Genomic DNA, 12,772 nt, shown 5'->3' with positions numbered 1-12,772 from the left:
CGTCCTCAGCTTCAGCTACGTCCATGGCGTCCTCTGCTGTCTTATCACCCTCAGGCTGACCTACCACCGCGGCGTAAGAGCGCTCGCACTTGGCGTCAACATGCCCGAAACTTCGGCACATAGAACATCGGGGCACTTTACAGTCGCGCCATACGTGACCGTTTCCTTTGCAGAGTAAACACTGCATCGGCCGACCAGGGGCGACGACGAGGGCCAGCTCACCGGTGACCCGGACCTGATGGGGTAGATCATCCACGGTGACGCAGCTCTTGAAGTTAAACAGCACGGCCCTCGTTGTGGAGCCTTTGTCCCTTACGCCTTCAACACGCCAGCGCTCCCGGCTGACCTCCAGCACCTTTCCGAAGGCCGCAAATGCCGTCTTCACATCCTTGTCATCGGCGCCGCGAAGTATCCAGTGCAGCGGCAACTTCACCGTCCCGTCCTGCGGATCGATGATGAGGCAGCGCCGCCCCTTCACCTGAAGCTCCTTGACGGCCTGCAGCCTCTTTGCTGCATCAACGCCGGACATGGTGACCGCCCAGACATGGTTTACCTGGTACGCTCTCAGCGCAACGACTTCGGGCAGCAGTCCGGTAGGGCGCAGGGCCGTCACGAAAATCTTCAACCTTAAAAGGCCTCGCGCGGCTGTCTGCGTGTAAAAACACGGTGTTCAATGCGGCACGACCCGTAGGCAGCTGCGGCAAAACAATCTTATAGTCGCTTTCGCCGTTCTCATTGAGCCTGTTTCCGCGGGACACGCCCGCCTGAGCCACTCCACAGGAGCACATGATTACACGTCCGTTTGCTCTGGTGGCCGAAAGTGGAAAACGCCACGGGAACCGATCACGCCTTAAGCTACTTTGCTCGCCGTTTTGTTCTGCAGGTATGCAATTGCAATAGGGAAAAAAATAGTAACACTGTTCCCGTCCGGGATCGAACCGGGGGCCTTGCGCGTGTGAGGCGCACGTGATAGCCGCTACACCACGGGAACCGACAACGCCGCAAGCTACTTTGCTCCCCGTTTTGTTCTGCGTGTATGCAATTGCAATAGGTAAAAAAGGTAGTATTTTGTTCCCGCCCGGGATCGAACCGGGGGCCTTGCGCGTGTGAAGCGCACGTGATAACCGCTACACCACGGGAACCGAGAACGCCTCAGGTTATTTTGCTCCCCGTTTTGTTCTGCATGTATGCAATTGCAATAGGGAAAAAAAAGGTGGCACATTGTTCCCGCCCGGGATCGAACCGGGGGCCTTGCGCGTGTGAGGCGCACGTGATAACAGCTGCAGCACGAGAACCGAACACGCCGCAAGCTACTTTGCTCGACGTTTTTTTCTGCAGGTATGCAAATGCAATAGGGAAAAAAAATAGTAACACTGTTCCCGCCCGGGATCGAACCGGGGGCCTTGCGCGTGTGAAGGGCACGTGATAACCGCTACACCACGGGAACCGAGAACTCTTCAGCCTATTTTGCTCTCCGTTTTCCGCTGCATGTATGCAATTGAAAGAGGAAAAGAAAGGTAGTGCATTGTTCCCGCCCGGGATCCAACCGCGGGCCTTGCGCGTGTGAGACGCACGCGATAACCGCTACACCACGGGAACTTTTTTTTTCTTTATTGCCTGTTTGCAGCACAAACCAAGAACACATTCAAGTGCTAAAACATGTCAACCACACTTTGGCTAACATTATATATCAAAATCGCTTCAGCTTGATTAGTTCATCAAGAATAGCCACCCACTCGGGAGGCTCACTCTGGGCACGATGTATTTCCCGAATATACGCGACAGTTTCGATGAAGTTTATTCTCCCCGGACGGGTATCGACATCCGAGTGTTGCACTGCCATTCTCGTTTTCCACAGACTGTGGAGGCCAAGGAGCATAAACATATCGTACGGAACTCCTCCTTCGTTATCGGTTGGCAAATATCGAATACCAAGAGGTGTAATCGGTAGTTCTTTTTTAAGTGTATGTTGTAGGACATCCCAATGAAATATTAGATCCCAGCAATCGATGAAAACGTGTTCAATGGTCTCTGGCTTTCTACAAAGTAAGCAGTTTACTGTCCAGGGCACATATATTCCTTTTTCGTCTAACCATGTTTTTACGGGTAGCGTGTTTGTGTGTAGCTTAAAGAAAAACGTTTTTTTGAGAGGGTTTATCTGGCATTTTTCTCACCCGTTTCAGTACATCAGCTCCTTGGCCTCCCCAGTTTACAGACCTGTACAATGGTATTGGCAACATTGTGTCAACTAAGTCTTTATACAGTGTTTTTCTTGTCACAGAGCACAGATATTCCATGGAAACCCGCACACGCAACATACGAAGTGAATCAACCACTTCGCGCAGATATCCCTTAATACTTCCTCACTTCACATCACTGGTCGTTACAACATATTGCGGGAGTGTTTTTCCAAACGGACTTGAATTACTGTGCGTTGAAAATCATTTCTCTCATGCCGAAAAAAAAGAAAACGCGACACAATTTGTCTGATAAACAAATGCGACAGGCCTAGCCCACCACTTCCAGCTGAACGAAACAAATTGGTTCTGCTTATCCTCTCCGAACTAGAAGCCCATATGACTACGGCAAAAACACGATGCATTTTTTGCACACTTGACCGACACATTGATAACACTTGCATAATAACCACACTATCGCTACTAAAAAGTGATTGCACACAGAAGCGCGTCCAAACATTGACAAATCTCGGCCAAGCCAAGCCTTTGATTTTTAACTAATTCTATCAGCTTCATCGGTCCAGTACTGTGCGGTGTCATTATAGTGCTCCAGCGGCACACCCAAGTACTTAGTTGGCGTTGTTGACCACCGGATGTTTGCAAAGTGAGCTGGTATAATGTCCCAATGACCGTGCCATATACCGATGCTCTTTTGCCAATTGATCTGGGATCCAGATTGTTCACAGTACTTCTTTACAAGACGTACAGCTTCAAGAACGCTATCACGATCCTCGCAGAAAACTGCGATGTCATCAGCGTATGCCAGTACCTTGACTTCAGAAAGCTGTAGCCGAAATCCTCGGACGTTGTCATTGCGTATCACTGCTAAACAGAAAGGCTCGAGGTACAATGCAAAAAGCAATGAACTTAGTGGACACCCTTGTCTAAGGGAAGATCTTAGTGACAGCTTCTCGCTGAGGGACTTATTAGTTATAATCGGTGTCGTGCATTGGTCGTAGGCCACTTTTATGCCATCTAAGATTACTTTCCCTACGTTAACATATTCCAAAACAAGAAGTAGAGCATCGTGGGAAACACGGTCGAAGGCTTTCGCGAGGTCCAGTTGCAACAAAGCAACGCGTCTAGCGAAAACGTCGCAACACTCTAAACCGCTTCGCGCTACGTGGCTGTTTGTAGTAATAGTGTGGCCTTTTATGCCGCCAAGTTTGATGCGGACCGACAAGATTTGTAATGACTGTTTGAAGTCTCTTTGCGAATACCTTCATGAGTATTTTATAATCGGTATTTGTAAGGCTAATTGGCCTGTATGCCCCAACCGATAAAAGCGCCTTGTAGTAATCTGTTTTCGGTATTAAAACCATGTGTGCACTTCTGAAAGAAGGTGGCAGTCGTCTATATTTATTTGCCTCAGAGTATACATGCTCCAATACTTGAGTAAGCCCAGGTGCAAATGCCTTATGAAAGGCGGCTCCTCAGCCATCGGGACCCGGTGATTTGCCTGCAGGAAAATCTTCGATCGGGTGTTCTATTTCTAGGACGCTTATCGGTTCCTCGAGACTGGCTTTTACGTCGTCAACGCGCGGCATAAAATTCACGAAACTTGCTTCAAATTCAGCTCCCACGTAGATTGGGACGCCGAACAACTTGCGCTAGTGTTCGGTAAAGGCCTGTTCAATGATATTCGAGTCGGAAGTAACCTCATCCCGATAATTAATCTGTCTTATTTCATTTTTCCTTGCGTACCTCTTTTCATCGGCAATGGCGCGTTTGTTCGGCGTTCCATCAATCCACAGTCTTTCCGTCCGTGCCCGAATAACTGCTGCTCTATATTTTTCCGTGTCAATAGCTTCCATCGCGCTTTTAACTGTTCTGATTTCATCACTAAATTTTCCAGGTTCCGCACTGTCCATAAAAATCAGAAAATTCAGTTCCTTCTGGAGCTCATTTTCTTTCATTTTTTCATTGTGTCTTCTAACAGTTCCTACTTCAATTGCAACCATTTTCACGCGAACCTTAAAGTCTTCCCATACTTCTGCCCAAGGTAAACTCTCATTACTCAACATGTTTTTGATTTCGTGTTTTACATCGTTTATAAATTTGTCATCACTTAGGTGTTTTTCGTTAAGTTTCCAAAGTGCCCAATCGAACCGCGGCTTTTTTGGCTTGGCACCGAGTGCAAACCACACTATACTGTGATCGCTAAAGGACACCGGCTTCACGACGTAGTTATCGAATAGAGGCACAAGATCTAACGAGATGTAAGCTCTGTCAAGTCGTGCCTGGCTATCTCGTTGATAGCGTGTAAATTGCGGCTGCAAAGTACTGGCCAAAAGGCGACCAACGTCTTCTAGGTTGTAGTCATTTACTAAGCTGTTCAATATCACTGCACTCATGTCCTGCGGGAATTTACGTTTAGCACGATCTTCTGCATGACACACACAATTAAAGTCACCAAGAAAGATGATGTACTTGTCACAATGAAGGTACTCTTCTAGATTCGAGAAAAAAACGACATCTCTCATTGATATCATTTGGCGCATACACACATATAATCCTCCATTGTGATCCATTAAAAGAAAAATCAACAACAATAAAACGCCCACTTTCGCTCACAGTAACCATATCTTCATTTATACCAATACCCCTTCGAACCAAGACAGCGCATCCACCAGACGTGCCGACAGCGTGACATGTGCATATGTTATAATGTGTTCTGAAAGGTGTTACCATTTTGTTTGTTTGCTCCTCGCTTTCAACTTTCGTCTCTTTTATAGCTATAATATCGAGTTCATTTTCAACGCATAGTCGGCTGAGCTGGTACTGTCTCCGTCTTGAAGCGAGGCCGCGTACATTAATAGTAGCAACTCGTATTCCCCTCTTCAAATCCATTATTAATAAGCGGGAGAGGTAGGCATAAAAGAAAAACGTATATAATCACACGTAGCACTTCTAGCTCTACTTATAGTTTCGTCTACAAGTGCTAACGGACAGAGCAGCTGTTTCGCGACACATTGAAGTGCAGTCCATAAAATACCTTGCTTGAGCAGCAGCTCACTTCCCCGACCCTTCGGTAGCGTTGGGCCCTCGCGGGCTCGCGTCTGAGTGCCTCTGCAGGCACAAGTCCCTAAGGCTACTTTGGCGTCGGCGCCACCGTTCTTTTGTCCGGTGGGATATTCGGCGTCTGCCGTAATGACGGCCGGCGCGTTACCACCGACTTTGGCGGCGGTTCCTCGCTGTTCGGTTTGCCAGTTTTCCCGCCGTCGCTTGTTGATTCTTCATGTGTTCGCTTCGCGACCGCCACAATAGCATTGGTAACGTCCATCACTTCGTTGTCAGTGTTGCCATAGTCGAGACGGCAGGCGTTTCTTTGGCCGCGATGTCTTGCTTATGAACGTTGACGGCCGAGCCCTTGCTCACAGGTCGCGTAGGCGTTCCTGGCACACCAACCGCTCCGGAAGGCGTTTGCCCCTGCGGTTTCGGTGGTTGTGTCGCTGTGACCTTCGCCTCGTTGGCGCTCCCGGCAGAGGCATCATCGGCATCCAATTCGTCCATAAGAAGTTCAGCGCTTTCATCCGCAGCCGTCGGCCCCGTCACGTTTGCGTATGTCCTCACGCACTGCGACTCGTCATGGCCGTAAGGGCGACAACGTGCGCAGCGAGGGACGCGGCAGTCGCGCCGGATGTGCCCTGTGTTGCGGCAACGAAGGCAGAGCGGGGCTCATCCAGGAATCACCACGAGAGCTTCCTTACCGGCTATCCGTAACAGATGAGGCACGTCGTCCGCCTCCAAGCCCTTCCTCGGCATCAGGGTGACCAGGCGCGCTGAAGAACCTTTATCCTGAAGTCCATGCACCCGCCACCGCTCTCTTGCCACATCCGTGACTCGGCCGTAAGGCACCAGGGCTTCACGAATGTCCTCGTCCGGCACGTTGTGTAACATCCAGTGCAGTTTGAGGTGCATTGCTTGATTTCCAGGGTCGACGACGATGCATGGTCTATCCTTCACCTTCAAGTCCTTTGCCCGCAGCAGTTCTTTCACTCCGTCACTACTTTTGAAAGTCACGGCCCACAGATGACTCATTCGATACGCCCCTAGAGCGACAACGTCAGACAGCAACTTCATGCTCGACAGCATGTCACGGAAGTTTTCCGCCCGCTATGGCCTTGCACGCATATCAGCATGCAAAAATAAATATTCGTAACAAGTCGCCCTGTTGGTAGTTGAGGCAGTAGCACCTGATAATCAGGATCCTCGTTAACAAAAAACCTAGAACCGCGGCCCTGCTGGGCCGCTGATGCCGCTCCGACGGAGCTCATGAGAGCCACGTCCGTACACTACAGTGGCCGGAAGTGGAATCCGCCTCACCACGGGAACCGAGCACGCCCCAAGCTACTTTGCTCCCCGTTTTGTTCTGCATGTATGCAACTGCAATAGAAAAAAAGAAGTACATTGTACCCGCCCGGGATCTAACTGGGGGCCTTGCGCGTGTGAGGCGCACGGGATAACCGCGACACCACGGGAACCGAGCATGCCTCAGGCTATTCTGCTCCCCCTTTTGTTCTGCATGTATGCGATTGCAATAGAAAAAAAAAGTAGTACATTGTTCCCGTTCGGCATCGAACCGGGGGCCTTGCGCGTGTGAGGCGCACGTGATAACTGCTGCAGCACGGGAACCAAGCACGCCTGATGTCATTTTGCTCCCCGTTTTGTTCTGCATGTATGCGATTGCAATGGAAAAGAAAGGAAGTACATTGTTCCCACCCGGGATCGAACCGGGGGCCTTGCGCGTGTGAGGTGCACCTGATAACCGCTACACCACGGGAACCTTCTTTTTTCTTTATTACCTGTTTTGCAACAACAATACACTTACAACACATGAAAAGTCAAGACGGGGTTACAATACAATTTGTGCATACATTGAGCGAAAAGCCATGAGTCGTGTTCTGACTAACGCTGTCACCTAGATTTCCCTTAGTGTCGCTAAGGGTTCTACCCTGGTTACCCAGGAAAAAAGACCCCCATTCTTTTGTTTTTTCAACTTCTAATAACCGAGCAATGCTCCCTCGAAAGTACAGCCATGCTGGTCTTCCGTCCGGTTCACAGTAGAAGCCAGCCATTCGTGAGCGCCATATACTGTGCAGGCCTGTCAGAATGATTAGATCGAAAGGTACTCCTTTTTTGTTGTCTATCGCAAGGTACCTAATTCCATGCGTGTCTAGTGGGAATTCTTTTTTGATTGTCCTCTGCGACACATCCCAGAAGAACACCGCTCCCAACAGTGAAGGAAAACGTGGTTGATCGTTTCCGGCTTTTTGCAAATAATGCGCTGAGACCCCCATGGAATATAAAACCCACGCTCCCCTAAGAAGGTTCTTACAGGGAGAGTTCCGGTATGCAGTTTGAAAAAGAAAGTTTTTGCACTTGGTGCTACTTGCATTCTTTTAACCCGTTTGAGTACGTTCTGACCCAGGCCTGCACTGTATATCGCCCTGTACAACGGGATTGGCAACACTATATCACATATGTCTTTATACAGTTTCCTCTTTTTAACAGAATATAAATAATCATTAGAAAAACGCACACTCAAAAATCGCACACTCGCTCCTTCTTCCCGAAAATAACATTGTACCGTCCCCGTCCAGGACTTGCGTGCTAATAACATATTCAGGTTAAAGTCGCCCTAATCTGGACTGGCATACCGTTTGCAGAAATGGGTCGCTGACCTCGCGAAAAAGAAAAATCTATTAACTAATTGTTTAAGAAAAAGGTGCGCCAGTCCAAGTCTCCCACACTTTACAATCCTGAACAAATTTGTGAGACTGCACCTTTCCTACGTAGATCCCCACACAAAGGTCGCAAAAACCCTATGCAGTTTCTACACATTTACCCTAGAACAGTGCATCACTTGTATCACATACCATAGTTTAGCCACAAAAAACATGTTACACACGGTTGCCCTCGCACACGGTTGCCCTCGCCTTCCAAGCATTCGCCTTTTCGCGTAAGAGTTCTGCTTGTTGCTGCCAGTAGTCATTATTATTTTAGTAGGACTCGAGTGGCACACCAAGGTACTGCACAGGCGTTTTCTGCCATACAACATTGGCAAAAATCTCCGGGTTCAAAGGCCACACGCCGTGCCAAAACCGCAGACACTTTCCCCAGTTTACTCGGCTTCCTGTAACGTCACTAAAAAATTTTACAGTTCTAATGGTTTCTTCAATGCCTTCATAGTCCATACAACATACCGCCACATCATCGGCATATGCGAACAGTTTGAGCTCTGAAGATTGTAACCGAAAACCATGAATAGAATTATTTTCAATTATTGACAAATATAAGGTTTCAATATATGTACAAAACAAAACTGGACTGATGGGACAGCCCTGACGTACGGAACGCTTCACTTTAATGGGGGCCCCCAATTCTTTGCTAATAATTAGTCTGGTAGAGCAGTTCCGATACGCCAGAGCTACACCATCCGTGATGATGGATCCCACATTAATGTGTTGCAATATTGCAAACAAAATAGCATGCGCTACGCAATCAAATGCCTTCTCCAGATCCAACTGGAGTACGGCCACAAACGCTTCAAGGGAGTCACAACATTCAAGAACTGAGCGCATCTTGTGAACATTCGTCGCTATAGTGCGACCCTTAATTCCACACGTTTGGTGCGGGCCGACTATGTCTTTAACAACCGACTGAAGTCTAGCTGCTAAGACTTTCATTAGTGTCTTATAGTCTACATTTGTGAGTGGTATTGGTCTGTATGATGTTACACTTTTCAACTTATCTACATCCTCTGTCTTCGGAATCAACACCGCGTGTGATTGACCGAAATATGGCGGTAACGCCTTACCATCGTACGCTTCGTTAAAAATTGCTACAAGTACTGCTGACAATTCCTTTTTAAACCGCTTGTACCACAGAGCGCAAAGCCCATCAGGGCCCGGTGACTTGCCAGGATTAAAATTGTCAATTGCGCGTTCCACTTCAAAAACAGTTATCGGCGTTTCTAATGCAACTTTCCTTTCTTCATTCAGTTGAGGCATGCTTTTCACGAAGTTCGTCTTAAACCGTTCTAGGTGCACCTGCTTAAAAACGAACCGATTTTCGTAGTGTTCAAAGAACGCACGTGCTATACTATCATTATCTGTAACTTCATTACTACCCATCCCGATCACGTCAATATGATTACGTCGAGCGTGCGATTTTTCCAGTCCGAGAGCCCTTTTTGTGGCACCTCCCCTATCGCAATGCATTCGACCCTACCACGAACTATCGCACCGCGATAGCGTTCCTCATCATGCAGTTCAAATTTCTGTTTAATATTCTGTATGTCGTTTTTGTATGCTCCCGGTTGTGGCACTCCAGTTCTGTCAGCTTTTCCAAGATTATTCGCAGTTCCTTCTCTTTCTTTTTTGTTTCATGCATTATTGCGACGGAACAATTGATGGCTTTCATTTTAATGCACTGTTTAAACTCTTCCCATCGATCTGTTAATTCACCCTCGCCGCTCATTAGAATTTTTTTGATGCAGTCCAATACATATTCTCCGAAACTTTCGTCAGTAGTTAAGTTTGAATTCATTTTCCACAGCTCCCAAGAGAAGCTGCCGCCTTTTTTCTTCCTTCATATGTCACAATTAACAAGGCAACAATCAGTGAAGGAAATAGGATATACACTGTAACTATTACACATTGGTATTGCTTGAAGCGACAAGTAAATCCGATCTAAGAGTGCATGATTATTTCCTTGAAAGTGCGTGAAACGCACATCTCGCGTTCCTATCATACATTCAGCCACATCCGCTAATTCGCATTCAGTAATTATCTCGTTCAAAACAACCCTACTTTTATCGCTCCTTAATCATCTATTAGACCGACCTCAGGCACTGAGAACACACTTAAAATCACCTAACAACACCATCTGCTTTTCCGACGATATATACTCTTTTAACATGGAAAAAAACAAAGCCCGTTCCTCCAAAGCATTTGGTGCATAAATACATACCACACGCCATTCAATTCCACGCAAAGGAAAATCAGATAAAACTAATCTACCATATGGACATGAAAAAAACCTTGCACCTTGATAGCAGATAATTTTCTAACAAACAGCATGCAGCCCGCCGACGTCCCTAAGGCGTGGCTCAATACCACGCAGTACCGTGGCGTAAACCGCTGCACCATGCTGCGGGTCTCTTGGTCACCATCTATTTTTGTCTCTTGCACGGCTAACACGTCAACGTCATTGTCCACCAGCAGCCTACAAACTTGGCTCTGCTTTCGCTTGGCGGCCAGATCTCGAACGTTTAGCCCGGCCAATCTAAGTGACGGGTTGGGAGCCATGATTATAGGTCTAGTGAAAAGACTTGGCCCGGAGCATGGTGCCTTTAGCGCCTAGCACACAGCTAGTCGCCCCCGGAGCCGCCCGGTGGACCGGTACCACTGGAAAGCGGTGGCGGCTTCTTCTCGGACTTGTCTGCGTTAGCTGTGTTCGGTCGTGCCTTGTACTGCAGCGCCTGCTCGTTGGCGTCTTCTTCCCCACTTCCTTGGTTCGCTGCGCTGCTGTCTGCAGCCTTCTCAAGAGGCCGTTTGACCGAGGCTCCGAGATTGCTGCTCACAGGGTCGTTCTTCGCCGACGGGTCCTCAGCTGTCTCCATTTGCTCGCTGGCTTCCGTTAGGCTGCTCTTGCTTTCTTCCTTGGTCTCTTCTGCTGGCTCTTTTGCCGCACCTTGCGTAGCGTTTTCCACGTCCGATGGTGTCCCCGCGCCCGCATCAGGTGCAAGCACACCGCCTACAGCACATGGTCTCCTGCCCCTTTCGCCGCGACTTCGGCCTCGGCCACATCCATTACCAACCTTGCTGTGTCGTTGCCTTCGGCTGGCCCAGTCATAGAGGCGTATGTACGTACGCACTGGTCCTCGGCGTATCCAAACCGACGGCATTGCCAGCACCGGGGAACCTTGCAGTCTCGTCGTACATGACCAGTGCCTTGACAGCGCAAGCACTCCATTGGCCTGCCAGGAACGACGACAAGGGCCAGCTCACCGGCGACCCTAATTTAGTGCGGGAGATCTTCCACCTTCACGCCGCTGTTGAGTTGAGCAAGATGGACCGGGTAATCGTCCCCTTGTCGTTGATACCCTGAACGCGCCATCGCTCTCGGGTGACTTGCACGGCTTTACCGAAAGCCGCCAACGCCGTTCTTACATCCTCATCGGCCACATCAAGTATTAACCAATGAAGACGCAGCCGCACCTGCCGGTCCTGAGGGTCGACCATAATGCAGCACCACCCCTTTACCTTCAGCTCCTTGACTTCCAGCATACCTTACGTTGCGTCCGCGGTGTTCATGGTCACAGCCCAGACGTGGTTAATATGGTAGGCCCCCAGGGCCAGCACTTCTGGCAGAAACTGTTGGGCCAAGAGCGCCCCGGAAATCTTCTACTTGGTAGAGTCAAAGCTCGCACGTCGCCGTGCAAAAATACGGTGTTTAGCAGGACGCGCCCCTTTGGCAGTGGAGGCAAATAATCTGATAGCCTGCGTCATCTTTGCTGTTCCACCTGTTTCCGCGGCCAATAAAGGTCTCTGTCGCCGCTCCACTGGAGCTCATGATGCGCCGTCCGTCACGCTCGGTGGCCGGAAGTAGAAATGCTACACCACGGGAACCGAGAACGCCTCAGGTTATTTTGCTCCCCGTTTTGTACTGCATATACGCGATTGCAATGGAAAAAAGAAGGTAGTACATTGTTGCCGCCCGGGATCGAACCGGGGGCCTTGCGCGTGTGAGGCACACGTGATAACCGCTGCACCACGGGAACCGAGCACGCCTCAAGCTACTTTGCTCCCCGTTTTGTTCTGCACGTATGCAATTTCAATAGGAAAAAAAAGGTAGTACAGTGTTCCCGCCCGGGATCGAACCGGGGGCCTTGCGCGTGTGAGGCGCACGTGATAACTACTACACCACGGGAACCGAGCACGTCTCAAGCTACTTTGCTACCCGTTTTGTTCTGCATGTATGCAATCGCAATAGGAAGAAAAAGGTAGTACATTGTTCCCGCCCGGGATCGAATAGCGAGCCTTGCGCGTGTGAGGCGCGCGTGATAACCGCTACACCACGGGAACCGACTTTTTTTCTTTATTGCCATTCTTTGACAACTGAAACAGACATACAGATGGCGCAAGGATGATATTGTTACGGTGAAGAGAACGAAGAAGTTGGATTGGACTAGACGAAGACGAAGTCTGGCAGTTGCCTGAACGCCATATACGCTAGTTGTAAATATACGTTATTTTACACTCGTGGGCCTGCTTTCTTCCTGCAACATTTTGGTGGAAGGTGCGGGGCACAATCACCGAACTTCGCAGCGGGCGTCATCTACCTGCCGCCACAATGGCACATCAACCGACACAAGCGACAACGCCTCAGCAGCCTGTGCCAACAGTCTTCCTCACTCATCCGCGGGACCCAGGGACATTTTGTGGCACGGACAACGCCGACGTTGAGGACTGGCTTACCATGTACGAAAGAGTGTGCGACAACAACAGGTTGGATCCAACAATGATGCT

The 12,772-nt window shown here is 49.1% G+C and overlaps 7 non-coding genes across 7 annotated transcripts; all 7 read right to left on the bottom strand.

Annotated features, from left to right (window-relative positions):
• Positions 1–918: 918 nt before the first annotated feature.
• Positions 919–991, bottom strand: TRNAV-CAC (transfer RNA valine (anticodon CAC)). Its single transcript has one exon. It is a non-coding gene; the product is annotated as a tRNA-Val (tRNA).
• A 78-nt stretch (positions 992–1,069) lies between these two features.
• TRNAV-CAC (transfer RNA valine (anticodon CAC)) lies at positions 1,070–1,142 on the bottom strand. The gene has a single exon. It is a non-coding gene; the product is annotated as a tRNA-Val (tRNA).
• Positions 1,143–1,222: 80 nt separating this feature from the next.
• TRNAV-CAC (transfer RNA valine (anticodon CAC)) lies at positions 1,223–1,295 on the bottom strand. Its single transcript has one exon. It is a non-coding gene; the product is annotated as a tRNA-Val (tRNA).
• Positions 1,296–1,374: 79 nt separating this feature from the next.
• TRNAV-CAC (transfer RNA valine (anticodon CAC)) lies at positions 1,375–1,447 on the bottom strand. The gene has a single exon. It is a non-coding gene; the product is annotated as a tRNA-Val (tRNA).
• Positions 1,448–6,950: 5,503 nt separating this feature from the next.
• On the bottom strand, positions 6,951–7,023 carry TRNAV-CAC (transfer RNA valine (anticodon CAC)). Its single transcript has one exon. It is a non-coding gene; the product is annotated as a tRNA-Val (tRNA).
• A 4,928-nt stretch (positions 7,024–11,951) lies between these two features.
• TRNAV-CAC (transfer RNA valine (anticodon CAC)) lies at positions 11,952–12,024 on the bottom strand. The gene has a single exon. It is a non-coding gene; the product is annotated as a tRNA-Val (tRNA).
• Positions 12,025–12,103: 79 nt separating this feature from the next.
• On the bottom strand, positions 12,104–12,176 carry TRNAV-CAC (transfer RNA valine (anticodon CAC)). The gene has a single exon. It is a non-coding gene; the product is annotated as a tRNA-Val (tRNA).
• Positions 12,177–12,772: the final 596 nt, after the last annotated feature.

The sequence above is a fragment of the Dermacentor variabilis genome, unplaced genomic scaffold, assembly GCF_050947875.1.
Source record: "Dermacentor variabilis isolate Ectoservices unplaced genomic scaffold, ASM5094787v1 scaffold_13, whole genome shotgun sequence".
In the NCBI taxonomy this organism is placed as follows: Eukaryota; Metazoa; Arthropoda; class Arachnida; order Ixodida; family Ixodidae; genus Dermacentor; species Dermacentor variabilis.
Note: the sequence above shows the minus strand (reverse complement) of the source record. Positions and strands in the feature narration are given on the sequence as shown.